Source organism: Aotus nancymaae, unplaced genomic scaffold, assembly GCF_030222135.1.
Source record: "Aotus nancymaae isolate 86718 unplaced genomic scaffold, 86718_ANA_hifiasm-v0.15.2.pri h1tg000025l, whole genome shotgun sequence".
Taxonomy (NCBI): Eukaryota; Metazoa; Chordata; class Mammalia; order Primates; family Aotidae; genus Aotus; species Aotus nancymaae.
In genome coordinates, this window is record NW_026988438.1 from 20,342,538 (window position 1) to 20,360,893 (window position 18,356).

Here is an 18,356-nt window from a genome sequence, read left to right on the forward strand (position 1 = left end):
ATTACATGTTATTTACTGTAAAACTAAAACTTGTTGTTTCAAATATTCATAACAGAAAGGCTGGAAATTAAGATTTTCTACATCTGTGTAAAGCTCATATATTCTTATAGAGAACTCACCATAATATAGGTAACTACTTTTGGATATTTGGAAGTTGATATGTTGATTAATCAATCAACTTATTTTATACATAATCTATTCCCTGGGTTAAGTTACCAGAAGATTATGAGATATGGTCATATATACCCATTTAATGATGAATTTCAGCAGGGGAGAATCAAATACTAATATACCTGGCTATGAGAGAAATGGCTAAATAAATATTCACTTATTTTATTACTACAGTCAATAGAACTTTGCTTGTGTTGCAAGGATCTGTTAGATGAGAATCTAAGTCCCTATTTAGGCTTCAGTCAGTGCTTTGCTGTCCTACTGCTAAGACTTCAGTGTTTTACTCTTAAATATTTTCTCTTCATATGTGGGACAGGTAAAACCTAATTATTTTCTGTGTAAGTACTTGCCTTGCTATTTGGCATAATAAGAATAGTCACAAACACAAAAAGCAGAATCATTCAAAGTCTTAGCAAGACTTTGAAAATAAAGAATATGTGTTGCTTTTTGAAGAAAAAACACAAAATATCATTATAATTCATTTTATCGATAATATGAAAATATTTTTTAAATGAATTAAGTTTTTTAGCAGTTACCCAGAGTTGAGTCAGTAACAATTTCAAATCCCTAGGAAACAGCTTTAGACTCAGAAATGAGATGAGAAAAAATTCTCTAGTGGTTAAAATAGCCATTACAAGCCTTGTCTCATAAAACCAGCATAAAATAACGGACACAAGCCCATGAACAAAAAGCCAAAAATTGTATTAGAAAGAAGGACGTCTAATAACTAAGAGCCAAATATCCACTGATAGATATATGTATTTAGAGTAATAAGATTAGTTACTTTGTTTCCCAGCTCTCTGGTAATTGGAAACCTTAACTAAAAATGGGCTAACATAACTAGGAGCCGATGTAATGATACAAGGGGAGTGAGGAACCTGACCAAATGCTATCAACAGAGGAGCTTAAAAATGTTTAACATAACCTGAGAACATGCAGTATAAGGATAAATAATCTAATAAGCCCTAAGTACCTTTAAGACCATTATTGAATTGTGTCATAATAGTAAAACTTTTTTTAAAAGGTTAATCTGTGTAAACATTTTCTATCAAGAAAGAGACAAACACTATTTATTTAGAAAATTAACTTTTATTATCCTTTACTCTGATAACACCCACAGATTTTTCTAGCACTAAATTCTACGCTTTTAATTTAACTCTAATACTAACTGAGCTTGTGGCAATATAGTTGATACATATTCTCTGAGAAGTGGCCTAATTTCACTATCTGGAAAGTTTACTCATGAGCCTGGGTGTGGTAGTACATGATTGAAGACCCAGCTAATCGGGAGGCTGAGGATTTCTTGAGGCCATTTAAGATCAGCCTAGCCTACACAGTTCCATCTAAAAAAAATTACTCAAAGTGAAATCTGATTATTAATTGTTTTTATACAAAAATATTTTAAATAAAATGTTTTAAATGTTTTTGTTTTAAACAAAAATGTTTTGTTTCACTCAAACATTTTCATTGTGAGACTTACATTTATTCTACTATTTACATTTAAATGTTGGCTGTTATTCTTTTTTTCTTTTTAAGCTTTTATGTTAGGTTCAAAGGTACAAAGCAGGTTTATTATGTAGGTAAACTCATGTCAGGGGTTTGTGGTACCGATTATTTCATAATCCTGGTACAAAGCCTAGTACTCAATAGTTATTTTTTCTGCTCCTCTCCCTCCTCCCATCCTCCATCCTCAGGCCCAATGTCTGCTGTACCCTTTGTTGTGTTCATGTGCTCTCATCATTTAGCTCCCACTTAGAAGTGAGAGCATGTGGTATTTAGTTTTATGTTCCTGTGTTGGTTTGCTAAGAATAATGGTCTCTGGATTCATCCATGTTCCTGCAAAGGACGTGATCTCATTCTTTTTTTATGGCTACATAGTATTCTATGGTGTAAATATGCCACATTTTCTTTATCTAATCTACCATTGATAGGCATTTAGGTTGATTCCATGTCTTGCCTATCGTAAATAGTACTTGTAAGGAGGAGCATATGTGCATATGTCTTTATGGTAGAAAGATTCATAGTTATTAGGCCAGGGGTCCCAAAACCCTAGGCCATGAACCAGTACCAGTTCATGGCCTGTTAGAAACCAAGCTGCACAGCAGGAGGTGAATGGCAGACAAGGAGCATTGCTATCTGAGCTCTGCCTACTGTCAGGTCAGTGGCGTTAGATTCTCATGAGTGTGAACCCTGTTGTGAACTGAGCATGCAAGGGATCTGGGTTGTGAGCTCTTCCTTATGAGAATCTAATGCCTGATTATCTGAGGTGGAAAAGTGTCATCCCCAAACCATTCACTCCTGCCACCCTCCTGTCCTGTCTGTGGAGTAATTGCCTTTCATGAAACAGGTTCATGGTATCAAAAATGTTAGGGACTGCTGCCTTAGGGTATATACCCAGTAATACAATTACTGGATTGAATGGTAATTCTGCTTTCAGGTCTTTAAGGAATAGCCATACTGCTTTCCACAATGCTTGAGCCAATTTACACTCTCCCAATAGTGTATAAGTGTTCCCTTTTCCTCACAACCTCACCAGCATCTGTTAATTTTTAACTTTTCAATAATACCATTCTGGCTGGTATGAGATAGTATCTCATTGTGGTTTTGACTTGCATTTCTCTAATGATCAGTGAAGTTAAGATTTTTTAATATATGCTTCTTGGCCACATGTGTGTCTTCAATTTTAAAGACTGTCTGTTCATCACTTTGCCCACTTTTTAACTGAGTTTGTTTTTTTCTTGTAAATTTATTTAAGTTCCTTATAGATGCTGGATATTTGATCTTTGTTAGATGCACAGTTTGCAAAAAGATTTTCCCATTCTGTAAGTTTTCTTTTCAATCTGTTCATAGTTTACTTTGCCATGCAGAAGATATTTTGTTTAATTAGATTCCGTTTGTCAATTTTTGCATTTGCTGCAATTGTTTTTGGCATCTTCATCATGAAATCTTTACCCATTCCTCTGCCCTGAATGGTATTGCCTATATTGTCTTCTAGGGTTTTTATAGTTTTAGGTTTTACATTTAAGCTTTAATCCATCTTGAGTTAATTTTTTTATCTGGTGTAATGAAGGGGTGCAGTTTAATCTTGCACATATGGCTAGCCAGTTATCCCCACACCATTTATTGAATGGGGTGTCTTTTCCCTATTGCTTGTTTTTGTCAGGTTTGTCAAAGATTAGAAAGTTGTAGATGTGTGGCCTTATTTCTGGGCTCTCTATCCTGTTCCATTGGTCTATGTGTCTGTTTCTGTACCAGTACTATGCTGTTTTGGTAGCCCTGTAGTATAGTTTGAAGTTGGGTAGCATGATGCCTCCTACTTTGTTCTTTTACTTAGGATTGCCTTGGATATTCAGGCTCTTTTTTAGTTCTATATAATTTGTAAAGCAGTTTTTCTAGTTCTGGGAAGAATGGCATTGGTAGTTTGATATTAACAGCATTGAATCTGTAAATTACTTTGGTCAGCATGGCCATTTTTACAATTTTGATTTTTTTCTATCCATGAGCATGAAATGTTTTTCCATTTGTTTGTGTCACATCTGTTTTTTTTTTTTTTTGAAAAGTATTTTGTAATTCTTATTGTAGATATCCTTTGCCTCCCTAGTTAAGGGTATTCCTAGATATTTTATACTTTTTGTGGGAATTGTGAATGGGATTGAATTCCTGATTTGGGTCTCAGTCTTGCTGTTGATTTGTGTACATTGGTGTTGTGTCTCAAATATTTACTGAAGTTGTTTATAAGCAGAAGGAACTTTTGAAAAGAGACTATGGGGTTTTCTAGATATAGAATTATGTCCTCTGCAAACAGGGATAGTTTGACTTCCTCTCTTCCTATTTGAATGTCCTTTATGTCTTTCTCTTGTCTGATTACTCTGGCAAGAACTTCCAATACTCTGTTGAATAGGATTGGTGAGAGAGAGTATTTTTGTCTTGTGACAGTTTTTAAAGGGAATGCTTCTAGCTTTTGCCTATTCAGTATGATCTTGGCTGTATATTTGTCAGAGATGGCTCTTACTATTTTGAAGTATGTTCCTTCAGTACCTAGTTTGTTGAAATCTTTTTTAACATGAAAGGATGTTAAATTTTATTAAAAGCCTTTTCTGTGTATGTTGAGAAAATCATGTGGGTTTTGCCTTTAGTTCTGTTTTTGTGATGAATCACATTTATTGATCTGTGTATGTTCAAGCAACCTTGCATCCCAGGGATAAAGCCTTTTTGATCATGCTTTTTGATGTGCTGATAGATTCAGTTTGCTAGTACTCTGTTGAGGATTTTTGCGTCATTGTTAATCAAGGATATTGCTTTTATGTTTCCTTTTTTTGTTGTGTTTCTGCCAGGTTTGGGTATAAGGATAATACTGGCCTCATGGAATGTGTTGGGGAAGAGTCCCTCCTTCTGAATTTTTGGGAATGGTTTCCATAGGAATGGTACCAGCAAGCTATTTATTACTAATTCAATTTTGGAGCTCCTTAATGGTCTGTTCAGGGATTCAATTTCTTCCTGGTTCAGTCTTGGTAGGGTATATGTGTCCAGGAAGATATCCATGTCTTCTAGATTTTCTGGTTTGTTTGTATAGCGGTGTTCATAGTAGTCTGTGATGGTTGTTTGCATTTCTGAGGGGTCAGTGGTAATATATTCTTTGTGGTTTCTAGTTGTTTTCATTTGTATCTGCTTTCTTCTCTTCATTAAGTCTAGTTAGCAGTCTCTGTTATTAATTTTTTCAACAACTCAGCTCTTGGATTTAAGTCACGTTCAGGTTTCCCATTATTGTGTGGAAATCTAAGTCTCTTTGAAGGCCTCTAAAAACTTGTTTTATTTATCTGGGTGCTCCTGTATTTGATGCATTTATATTTAGGATAGTTAGGTCTTCCTGTTGAACTGAACCATTTATCATTATGTAATGCCCTTCTTTGTATATTTTGAACCTTGTTTAAAGTCTGTTTTGTCTGAAATTAGTTTTCCAATTTCTGCTCTTTTTCTGCTTTTCATTTGTTTGGCAGATTTTGTCCATCCCTTTATTTTGAGCCTATGGTTGTCACATGAGATGGGTCTCTTGAAAACAGCATACTATTGGATTTTGTTTCTTTATTCAGCTTGCCACTCTGTGCCTTTTATTTGGAGGCATTTAGCCCATTTATATTCAAGGTTGGTATTGCTTCGTGTGGGTTTGATCCTGTCATCATGTTGTTAGTTGGTTATTTTGCAGGCATTTTTATAGTGTCACTGGTTTGTGTACTTGAGAATGTTTTTGTAGTGTGTGTCTGCTAATGGTCTTTCCTTTTTAGAGTCTCTTTCAGCAGCTCTCGTGAGGCAGATCCGGCGGTAATTAATGTCCTCTGCATTTTGTTGACTGAAAAGAATCTTTTTATTAGTCTGGCTAGTGGTTTTGGCTGATCTTTTCAAAAAAACCAGCTCCTGGATTTATTGATTTTTTTGAAGGGTTTTTTCATGTCTGTATCTCCTTCAGTTCTGCTTTGATCTTAATTATTTCTTGCCTTCTGCTAGCTTTTGAATTTTTTTATTCTTGCTCCTCTAGTTCTTTTAATCTTGACATTAGGGTGTCGATTTTAGATCTTTCATCTCTAGTGGGCATTTAGTGCTATAAATTTCCCTCTAGACACTGCTTTAAATGTGTCCCAGAGATTCTGGTATGTTGTGTCTTCATTCTCATTGGTTTCAAAGAATATCTTTATTTCTGCCTTCATTTCATTGTTTATACAGTCAACATTCAAGAGCCAGTTGTTCAGTTTCCATGAAGTTGTGTGGTTCTGAGTTAGTTTTTTAATCCTGAGTTCTAAGTTGATTGCACTGTGGTCTGAGAGACTGTTTGTTATAATTTCCATTCTTTTACATTTGCTGAGGGGTGTTTTACTTCCAATTATGTGGTTAATTTTAGAATATGTGTGATGTGGTGCTGAGAAGAATGTATATTCTGTGGATTTGGGGTGGAGGGTTCTGTACATGTCTATTAGGTCCACTTGGTCTAGATCTGAGTTCATGTCCTGGATATCCTTGTTAATTTTCTGTCTCTGTCTAGTATTGACAGTGGGGTGTTACCATCTCCCACTATTATTGTGTGGGAGTTTAAGTCTCTTTGTAGATCATTAAGAACTTGCTTTATGTATCTGGGTACTCCTGTATTGGGTGCATATATATTTAGGATAGTTAGTGCTGCTTATTGCATTAGTCCCTATACCATTATGTAATGCCTTTCTTTGTCTCTTTTGATCTTTGTTGGTTTAAAGTCTGTTTTATCAGACTAGGATTACAAACCCTGCTACTTTTTGCTCTCCGTTTGCATGGTAAATCTTCCTCCACATTTTATTTTGAGCCTGTGTGCATCTTTGCACATGAGATGGGTTTCCTGAATAACACACACCAATGGATCTTGACTTTTTATTCAATTTGCCAGTCTGTGTCTTTTGATTGGGCATTTTGCCCATTTACATTTAAGGTTAATCTTGTTATGTGTGAATTTGATCCTGCCATTTTGCTGCTACCTGGTTGTTTTGCCTGTTAGTTGATGTCATTCCTTCATAATGTCAATGGTCTTTACAGTTTGGTGTGTTTTTACAGTGGCTGGTACTGGTTGTTCCTTTCCATGTTTAGTGCTTCCTTCAGGAGCTCTTGTAGGGCAGGCCTAGTGGTGACAAAATCTCTTAGCAGTTGCTTGTCCATATTGGATTTATTTCTCCTTTGCTTATGAAGCTTAGTTTGGCTGGATATGAAATTCTGGTTTGAAAATTCTTTTCTTTTAAGATGTTGAATATTGGCCCCCACTCTCTTCTGGCTTGTAGGATTTCTGCCAAGAGATCCACTGTGAGTCTGATGGGCTTCCTTTTGTGGGTAACCCGACCTGTCTCTCTGGTTGCCATTAGCGTTTTTTCCTTTATTTCAACCTGGTGAATCTATTATGTGCCTTTGAGTTGTTCTTCTCGAGGAATACCTTTGTGGTGTTCTCTATATCTCTTGTATTTGAATGTTAGCCTGTCTTGCTAAAAAAGAAAAGAGAGAAGATTCTAATAGATGCAATAAAAAATGATAAAGGGGATATCACCACTGATCCCATAGAAATACAAACTACCATCAAAGATTACTACAAACACCTCTATGCAAATAAACCAGTAAATCTAGAAAAAATGGATAAATTCCTGGACACTTATACCCCCTAAGACTAAACCAGGAAGAAGTTGAATACCTGAATAGGCCAATAACAAGGTCTGAAGTTGATATAGTAATTAATAGCCTACCAACCAAAAAAAGTTCAGGACTAGATGGGTTCACAGCCGAATTCTACCAGAGGTACAAAGAGCTGGTACCTTTATTTCTGAAACTATTCCAAACAATACAAAAAGAGAGAATCCTCCCTAACTCGTTTTATGAGGCCAACATCATCCTGATACCCAAACCTGGCAGAGACACAACTAAAAAAGAAAATTTCAGGATAATATCCATGATGAACATCGATGCAAAAATCTGCCAACAGCACATCAAAAAGCTTTATCCCTCACAATCAAGTTGGCTTTATCCCTGGGATGCAAGGTGGTTCAACATCTGCAAATCAATAAATGTAATCCATCACATAAAAAAACTAAAGACAAAAAACACGTGATTATCTCAATAGATGCAGAGAAGTCCTTCAACAAAATTCAACAGCCCTTTATGCTAAAAACTCTCAATAAATTAAGTATCAGTGGATCATATCTCAAAATAATAAGCGCTATTAATGACAAATCCACAGCCAGTATCATACTGAATGAGCAAAAACTGGAAGCATTCCTTCTGAAAACTGGCACAAGACAAAGATGCCCTTTATCACCACTCCTATTCAACATAGTATTGGAAGTTCTGGCCAGGGCCATCAGGCAAGAGAAAGAAATAAAGAGTATTTGAATAAGAAGAGAGGGCATCGAATTGTCCCTCTGTGCAGATGACATGATTGTATATTTAGAAAACCCCATTGTCTCAGACCAAAATCTCCTTAAGAAGCTGATAAGCAAATTTGGCAGTCTCGGTATACAAAATCAATGTGCGAATATCACAAGCATTCTTATACACCCGTGATAGACAAACAGAGAGCCAAATCCTGAGTGAACTCCCATTTATAATTGCTGCAAAGAGAATAAGATACCTAAAATACAAGTAACAAGGAACGTGAAGGACCTCTTCAAGGAGAACTACAAACCACTGCTCAAGGAAATAAGAGATGACACAAACAGATGGAAAAACATTCCATGCTCATGGTTAGGAAGAATCAATATCATGAAAATGGCCATACAGCCCAAAGTAGTTTATAGATTCAATGCTATCCCCATCAAGCTACCAGTGACTTTCTTCACAGAACTGGAAAAAAACCACCTTAAACTTCATATGGCCCCAAAAAAGAGCTCACATAGCCAAGAAAATCCTAAACAAAAAAAAAAATAAAACAAAGCTGGAGGCATCACCCTACCTGACTTCAAACTGTATTACAAGGCTACTGTAATCAAAACAGCATGGTATTGGTAGCAAAGCAGAGATGTAGACCAATGGAACAGAACAGAGGCCTCAGAAAGAACGTCACACAACTACAACCATCTGATCTTTTATAAACCAGACAAAAACAAGCAATGGGGAAAGGATTCCCTATTTAATAAATGGTGTTGGGAAAACTGGCTAGCCATCTGCAGAAAGCTGAAACTGGATCCCTTCCTTACACTTTATACAATAATTAACTCCAGATGTATTGAAGATTTAAACATGAGGCCTAACACTATAAAAACTCTAGAAGAAATTCTAGGCAATACCATTTAGGACATATGCATGGGCAAGGACTTCGTGACTAAAACACCAAAAGCAATGGCTACAAAAGCCAAAATCGACAAATGGGATCTAATTAAACTTAAGAGCTTCTGCATAGCAAAAGAAACTATCAATAGAGTGAAGTGGTGACCAACAGAATGGGAAAAAATTTTCGCAATCTACCCATCTGACAAAGGGCTAATATCCAGAATCTGTGGAGAACTTAAACAAATTTACAAGAAAAAAATAACCCCATCAAAAAGTAGGCAAAGAATATGAACAGACAGTTTTCAAAAGAAGACATTTATGGAGCCAACAAACATGAAAAAAAGCTCATCATCACTGACCACTAGAGAAATGCAAATCAAAATCACATTGAGATACCACCTCACGCCAGTTAGAATGGCAATCATCAAAATATCAGGAGACAACAGATGCTGGAGAAGATGTAGAGAAATAGGAACACTTTTACACTGTTGGTGGGAGTGTAAATTAATTCAACAATTGTGAGAGACTATGTGGTGATTCCTCAAGGACCTAGAAATAATAATACCATTTGACCCAGCAATCCCATTACTGGGTATATACCCAAAGGATTATGAATCATTCTATTATAAAGACATATGCACATGTATGTTTATTGTTGGACTGTTCACAATAGCAAAGATGTGGAACCAACCCAAATGCCCATCAATGATAGACTGGATAAAGAGAATGTGGCACATATACACCATGGAATACTATGCAGTCATAAAGAAGGATGAGTTCATGTCCTTTGCAGGGACATGGATGAAGCCGGAAACCATCATTCTCAGCAAACTGACACAAGAACAGAAAACCAAACACCACATGTTCTCACTCATAAGTGGGTGTTGAGCAATGAGAACACATGGACACAGGGAGGGGAATATCACACACTGGGGCCTGTTGGTGGGTGGGGGGCTAGGGGAGGAATAACAGGGTTTGGGGAGGGATAGAATTAGCAGAAATACCTAATGTAGATGATGGGGTGATGGATGCAGCAAACCACCACCATGGCATATGTATACCTATGTAACAAACCTGCACGATCTGCACATGTAACCCAGAACTTACAAGTATAATAAATAAATTTTTTTAAAAAGAAATGTATCTTATTTCTCCTTCACTTATGAAGCTGAGTTTAGCTGGACATAAAATTTTTGGTTGGAATTTCATTTCTTTAAGAATGTTAAATATAGGCCCCCAGTCTCTTCTGGCTTATAGAATTTCTGCCAAGAGGTCTTTTGTTTGCCTGATGGACTTCCCTTTGTAGGTAACTTGTCCTTTCTCTCTAGCTGTCTTTAATATTTTTACTTTCATTTTGACTTTGGAGAATCTGATGATTATATCTTGGAGAATATCTTCTCATGAAATATTTTGCTGGGGCTCTCAACACTTTTGGATTTGACTGTTTTCCTCTCCAGCTAGGTTAGGGGAAGTCTCACGAATAATATCCTGAAACATGTTTTCCAAGTTGCTTACACTCTCCCCATCTCCTTCAGGGGCACCAATGAGTTGTACATTTGGTCTCTTTACATAACCCCATATTTCATGAGGGTTTTCTTTTTTATTATTATTATTTATTCTTGTATGACAGTCTTGTTTCAGAAAGTCAGCCTTTAAGCGCTGAGATTCTTTTTTCTGCTTGGTCTATTCTGCTGTTAATGCTTGTGATTGCATTATGACATTTTTATAGTGTGTTTTTCACATCTTTCAGGTCAGTTACATTTTTTCTCTGTACTGGCTATTTTGTCTTTCAACTGCTATATCTTTTTATTGTGATTCATAGCTTCCTTATATTGGGTTTCAATGTTCTGGATCTCAGTGATCTTTGCTCTTAACCATATTCTGAATTCTATTTCTGTCATTTCAGCCATTTCAGGTCAGAAAAGAACCCTTGCTGGAGAATTAGTGTGGCCATTTGGAGGAAAGAAGACTCTGGTTTTTTTGAGTTGTCAGAGTTCTTGTGCTGGTTCTTTGTCATATTTTTGGGCTGATCTTCCTTCAATCTTTGAAGTTTCTGTCCTTTGGATGATTTTTATTTTCTTTTATCCTATTTGATGACCTTGGATGTTTGATTGTAACATAAGGTGGGTTTAATTGAGTGGCTCCATTTGTGTAAAATTCTAGGGGGCTAACGCCCAGTTCAGGACTCCTGGACTGCATGATTTAACTCTGGGGGACTGATATTGGTCCTCTGTTTTGTCTTTTGGCTCCTCAAGATTAGAAATCTGCTGCACTAGGAGGGCTGAGGTGCCCTCAGACTAATGATCACGACAGCCTGATAGATGATGCCAATCAAAGCACTTCATAGGGTAGTGTCAGTGGTATCATAATTAATAAATTAATTAAGTTTAAATCTATTGAGCAGTCTCATAGAAAAGTAACAGAAGGTTATACAAATGCTTTTAGCAATTACTTAACCTTCAGTAAAATTAATGTTTTAAGATGTAACTGATATTCTATTATAATAGGTTCCTTAGTTATAATTGGAGCTCTGGGCACTATACTGGGGTATATGGACTGTCAGCATTAGTAGGTAGAAGGGGAGCTATTGGACAGGGAGGAAAAAATATGGCCTTTATGTATTTATAGTTATTTTTGAATTAAATATTAAAATATCTTGTTAGTATATGGATTAACAGAAAAGCCATTCCTTGGTCCATATATCAGACAGTCCTGTGCGTAATGTAATTCCTAGCTGCTGTAAAGAAAAAGGGGTCTCTAGCATAAATAAGGGCAGATTTTGCTGCAATGTGTTATATTTTCCTTTGCCCAGGTACACAAATTTATGGATCATATTCACACCTAAATTCACACTCACACTATATGTTACACATTATACATTACATACAATACTAGTAATGTAAAAACCAGTGAACAACAAAACCTTGACAGGGCCTTCATCTAGTTCTATAATATCCTGTTTTAGTCATGTGATGAAATTAAAAAAATAAACCATTTAAATGTAACAGGAAGTTTATTTAAAATGTCAGAATTATCAACGAGGTTTGTTAGCATCTATAGTTAATGATGAAACATGCCTACTTATGTATAGCTGTAAGCCAATGACACTATGAAGTTATCAGAATTAGTGAAAGTCTGAAAAGCTAAATACCAAAAAATAAGGCAAATCTCTATTATTTATTTTAGTTGAGATAGATAAAATTTAGTCAGCACAAAATCTGTGCTTTATCAGTAAATTAATGATTAAAGTTTAGCAGACTATTTAATCGTTTCTTGGTAGCAAAACTTAAAACATCACTTTTCATTAAAGTTATATTTGTTTTTCCAACTAAGCAAACAGTTGTGAAAACATGCAGTAAGTGCTGTGTCACCTAACTGTCTGCATAAGTCGGTCAGCACTTAGTGCGGGAAAACAAAAACAAAAACAAAATTCTGAAATTTAAAGAAACAAACACATTAAATTTATTTAAAACAACATAGTAAGCAATATACTTAATTTCAGAATGTTGCTACACAATGGATGAAAAATACAGCTAGATTTCCAAATTCAGTCTTATATTATTGTATGACACATACTTTATTAGTGAATTTTATAACAAATTATTTTTTTCATGGGATGCTAACAATGTACTAGAAAATATATGTTACTGACCATAAATGTTTCCTTTATATAAAATATTTTAAAGTTGCAGAGTTTATGGCTTGCAGTGAATGCCAAGAATGAAGCACTCACACAGTTCCAGCTGAGCAGGGCTAGTGGGTAGCTCTTCTGAGAGAGTCCACCCCAGCATCTGTCCACCAAGTATTTGTTGAAAAGGCTTGTATTAACTACAAACATCCACTAGATGGTCATTTGAGGTGAGTTGCTGAGGCACCTGTGACCTTGTACACACTCAAACCTCATTCTCAGGAGGCTGTTTTCAGCATTCCTTATCATACCTATACATTCTCCACTCCCTGTCCTGTTTTCACGGTCAAGGAGTTTTATTCCCATGCACCGATAACATACACAGTACCTCATTATTTTTACATGCCCGACCTCAAGTGCCATGTACATAAGCTTGAATATGTTGCTGTGTGCCCCCTATATTTCCCCCTTCTTTAATTCTTAGAGCATGCTGGTCATCCCATGCAAGGTAGCTTCTGTTCTTCCTTGGTCGTAGATGGGACAGGGGCACCACAGAGCCATTTGCAGATGCCTAGCAAACAGATACAAAAGAGCAAGTATAGTGGCCGTGACACAAATATGTATCTTTAACCCAGACAACCAAGTGTTCTGAGTTTAACCATTGAAAGTCTTCTTGTAATTGCTGAAGGGTGTTTGTTTGTAATTGCTGCCACCATTTTTCAAGTTGTTTCTTTAAGTCAAACTTAAGAGTGAAAATTTAAGAAGACAAACGGTCGTGATAAGCCACTTGCAGATGCGCGTGGACTCCCCTTCCCAGTTCAGGGTTAAATTTATAGGCAGCCACAATTCTGCTTTCTGCATTAAAATCATGACACAGGTTATATTTAACTGTATAATGTTTTGATGAGACAAGGATGTAGCATACCAGCTACTGAAGAGATTTTAATACTATAAAAGGATTGATTCTGCTCTATATTAGGAACACCTTGCCCACAAAGAAGTATATAAGGGTGTATAGTACAAATCAAGGCTGTATTCCTAACATTATTGTGCAAAGAGAAGGTATAGTTGCCACCACTAGTAATGTACTCACCATGTTAAAGAACCCATTCAAAAAAGGAAGACCTAGTCTCCAAATGTAGGTATGAGCAGGGCTTAAATCTTGTTTCCCTTTTAGTTGTAATATTAGTCTTGAAAGCTCATACTCTGACCAGGTGATAGAACTATTGGAGGGATTCCTAAATCCAATAGTCTGATTTGCAGACATAAGATAACCCCATGGGGGCCCCAATCAAGTAAAGTGTCATTATCAAACAGGGGCCCTTGATGTGGTCCAGGTTGTCTGTGCAGAGACCACTGGATGGACTCAAACGTGCATCGCCAGTCCCTACTCAGACAGCATATGGGAAGATCAGCCACTTGTGTAGCTTTATTAGAGACCTCAGTAAAATTAGTGGAAACACCAAAAATAAAGGTCTAATTTGCAAGCTTAGCATCCTTTTTGGGCTGAGAGTAAAGATACTCCTGAGGCATGAGAGTGACACACTTTTTATGTGCTATTGTGGAAACAAAGAGGGATTACTAGACAATAAAGTCAAGGAGTCATTAAGTTTAATTCATTTCAAACGTTCAATTAAGGGGTAAGATGGGGATATTTATTGACCTCCTGTCCAAGACGTATCATTAGATGACAAAAGTGGGTTAGCATCCCACCATGTAGTAACATTAAAAGCGGGGATTTAGAATACAACTCCAATAAACATGTTCTTGAGCTGATCCCACTTGACATAGGACAAGAATTACCAGCCACCCCAATATCCATGGCTGTCTTACTTTCTCAGATGCTTCCCCAATTACCACTTGATACATAAGAAACCAGTTCTCTGCAGTTGAAGGGGCTTTCACGGCAGCAAGCTGGTTAGTTGCATGTTAATTCAATCTCTTTTGCTTTCCTCAGGTCACGTCAGGTGCCTTCCACATCATCACCATCATTGTTGGTCGATTCTCTAACAATAGGTTCTGTTCTCAAGGAGAAAGCCCCATATTCCCCCCATTTTTTTGTTTATTAAGATGTATTTTAAAGAGATTGATGAGCTTGTTTAATAATGGCCTAACTGGTTGAGTTATAAGAGATGCTAGTTTTATGTTTTATGTGCCAAAGTTGCAATGCATATGTAAGTCAAGCACTAAGATAGTAAGGTCCATTATCAGTTTTTATAGTTGGTGGAAGTCCTAAAGTCATAATAGATTTAAACAAATGTGCAATTACATTTTTAGTTTTTTCTCCTGTTTAGGGAGTCGCATGTATTAAAGCTATAGGATACTTATAAAACTGTAAGTGTCCATGGTAATGTGGAGAAATTTAAAACATCCGAAGGGTGAATACTGAGTAACATCAGTTTGCCAGATAGCATTGGGCACAAAACCTCATGGGTTGGCACCAAATCCTAAGGAAAAAGGAGAGAGAATGCCATTGGCAATCAGGACAAGTTTTAATACTTATGTGAGCTTAAGCAAGTGTCAAATGAAACCGGTAAGACTGCGGGCATTCTGATGAAAAAAAGCATGATCAACTTGAGCTCGCAAAAATACTGGAAAGTCTGCAAAGCACATTTGTGGCCATACCAGAGCATCAGCTTGAGCATTCCCTTCTGATAAGGGACGAGGTGCCCAGAATGAGAGTGAATATGGGTGATGTAATGATGGTGATGACAGGCAGAGAGAAGCTCTTGTGCTGTAAGAAACAAAGCTAGTAGAGATGGGATTCATTAGTAATGCCTTTCACACGTGCAAGATTTAACTGAGTAATACTATATACAGCATAAGCAGAATCACTAACTATATTTATGTCTTGGTGAGGAAAAGTTTGTAAGGCCAATATCAGGACACCTAACTCTGCCTATTGTGTAGTTTTAAAATGTTCCTGGATTGTGTGTTGCCAATTTTGCATGGCATCTTGCCACACTATAGCTGCCTTTTTAGTTTTTTCTGAACCATTTGTAAAGACAGTGGTGGTGTAAAGTAAAGGTTTAATGATAGCAATAGACATAAATTTAACAGGCACAGTTTGTAAAAAGTTTAGGAGCTTAAAGGTGGGTAAATGGAAGCTGATATTACCAATAAAGTCAGCCATTGCTACTTGCCGATTAAGATCACAAGCTAAGAGAGTATGAAATTGTTCCTTGCTTACTGGTTGGAAAAGAGTAGCAGGATCATATCCTGATAGTTGAACACAACGTTGGTGCCCCTTTACGAGAAGAGAAGCTATTAAGTCTGGAGTCTTTTGTAAATGTTTAGAGGGATTATGTGACAGGTGCATAACATATAAAATACAGAAATGGCAAAATATAAAGCCTACCTGTTAAACTAAGGCATGGAAGGAATGGATATTTTAAGTGATTTTTACCATATTTTCTTGCCTTAGAAACTCATTAGAATGTGACTTGCAAGTCGCCATGATAATAAACCTGCATCGAGTTAGCTTAAGTGTGTAAAAAAAGAAAAAGAAAAAGAAAAAAAACCCCAAAACATTTAAAAAATGTGTTTAGGTGCTGGCCATTTTCTTGCATTAGCCATCAGCTGGAATGTCTTAGAAGTGAGCTTGGGAAAGCAGGGCTATGGTCAGTTTCTTCCCATCTGGTCGGGGCTCGTTAGGCAGCCTCTCTTTCTAACAGCCTGCCACCTGTTGCTACTCTTAACCCGAGAGGAAGGAAGGAAGATTACAAGTGGCAGCAAGACGCCAGAAAATGACCAGGTGGTAAAGTGCGTGTATAAACGTGGAGGCAGGAGGCAAGAGAGTAACAGGCTGGGAGAAGACCACTCCTCTCATCCTCCAGAACACCTATGCGGGGAGCCAATGCTGTTAGGTAAGGTACTGAAAATATATGGTTTTTTTCTTTAAATTATTTTTACCACCCCCAAGCAGAGAGGTCCAGGGGAGGAGCAGACATGCAGCACAGGGTCTGCTTTGAAGTTTCCCAGCCACAGTGTTTTTAAACATTTTATTAAAAAGCAAACAAACATTCCTTACTGCTGTGTCTATCTTCTGAAGATGACAGCAGCTAGCAAAGCTTGCCTGCCACAGCCTAGTTAGCATTTAACATACAGCTACGAGAGAGCACCCCTTGTTAGCGGGCCTCTCCCCCAGAGCTCTGTACCCTAGGCTGCTCCGCACCCCTCTGCCCACCTTAGGCTAGTAAGGTCGGGGTGCACATGGACTGTTTCTTAGCCCTTTCCCCAGGGGGCCAGGGAAGACAAGGAATTGCTTGTCAACTGAGACATGTGAGGGGTGGCAGGAAAGGGCAGAAGGAGGAAAAGCAGCAGCACAGCAAGCAGCAGGCCATTTCTGGGCACAGTTACTAAGGCACGTGACCTGGTGAGGATTCTCAGGACCGGCTGAAGCTGCCTGCAGCCATCTGGGGACTCATTTTGTGCCTCTTGGCCTCCCCTCCATTACCACAAACCCAGAAAGCGGCAACCTGCCCAGACTGCCAGTGACTAAATGGGCACTCCATGGCATCTTAGCAGCTCTCCTGCCCCAGGCCTCTGTGGGCAGCAAGAAATCCAGAGCTTTCTGTGATAAAACCCGGGAGGCAGCTTGCAACTTTCCTTTATACTCTACGGAAACAGAAAAAAGACAAGTCCAGAAAGGCCGATGCTGGAAAGTAAGAACTTGCATATTAGGAAGACAATCGTATCAGCCACTTTCCTTCCCTCCTGGAGGCACCGCTCCGGCAGGGAAGTTTGTTAAGAAGCCGTCATTGAGTTCGTGTCCACTTGATTATATAGATGTTCACTGAGCAGGGGTCTTATCCAAGAACTGTCCATTGGGCAGCCTCCAATCTCCTCAAGGGGAATGGGAGGTGCTGTTGCCCAAATGGAGCCAATGAATGCAGGTCCCTTTAAGGGTGTAGGAAAAGAGGACAATAGCTTTTCTTTAGCGGGAAGGAAAGACTCCGGTCCATCCTTATCACTAGAAAAAGTCTCTTATTCCTCATAGAAAGGAATGAAGGGGGCAGATAAGTCTCTCCCTGTTGTTCTGGTTTTTGTTTTTCCTTCTCCTTTAAATCTCCTGAATTCCCTTCAGGTGGAGAAGATGGGTGGTCTGACTCAGCACATTCTGGCAGATAAAGAGGATACAATGCTGAGCGTACCAGCGCCCAGGTGGTCAAAATAGTAACATTAGTAAAATGACCTTGCTCATACTCTCTTTTCAGGCAGTGACCTACCTGCTCCCATAACTCTAAATCTAGGGTTCCTTGGTCAGGAAACCAAAGGCTTTCCTGCCGAATTAAGAGCATAGCTTGTGTAGAGCTCCAGGCTCTACAGTCACTGGACAGCCTGAAGTAGCAGTTGGACTGTTTTAAAAAATACTTTCAGCTGTTGGGTCATTTCTTAACCCATGATAATCTAGCCTCTGATATTTTATGCATGTGTCCCATCCTCCTGATGGGAGTCAGGACTGTTCCTTACCAGGATTCCCTGAAAATTGATGAGCTTTTCACCTTCATGCGTAAATTCGAGGCGGTCACATTGGGGTCACCAGTTGCAGAGCTTATAACTTTCGGTGAATGCTAAGAATGAAGTACTCAGACACTTCCAACTGAGCAGGGCTAGGGGGTAGCTCTCTGTCCACCAAGCATTTATTGAAAAGGCTTGTATTAACTACAAACGTCCACTAGATGGCCATTTGAGGTGAGTTGCTGAGGCACCTGTAACCTTGTACACACTCAAACCTCATTCTCAGGAGGCTGTTTTCAGCGTTCCTTATCACACCACACACTTCACTCCC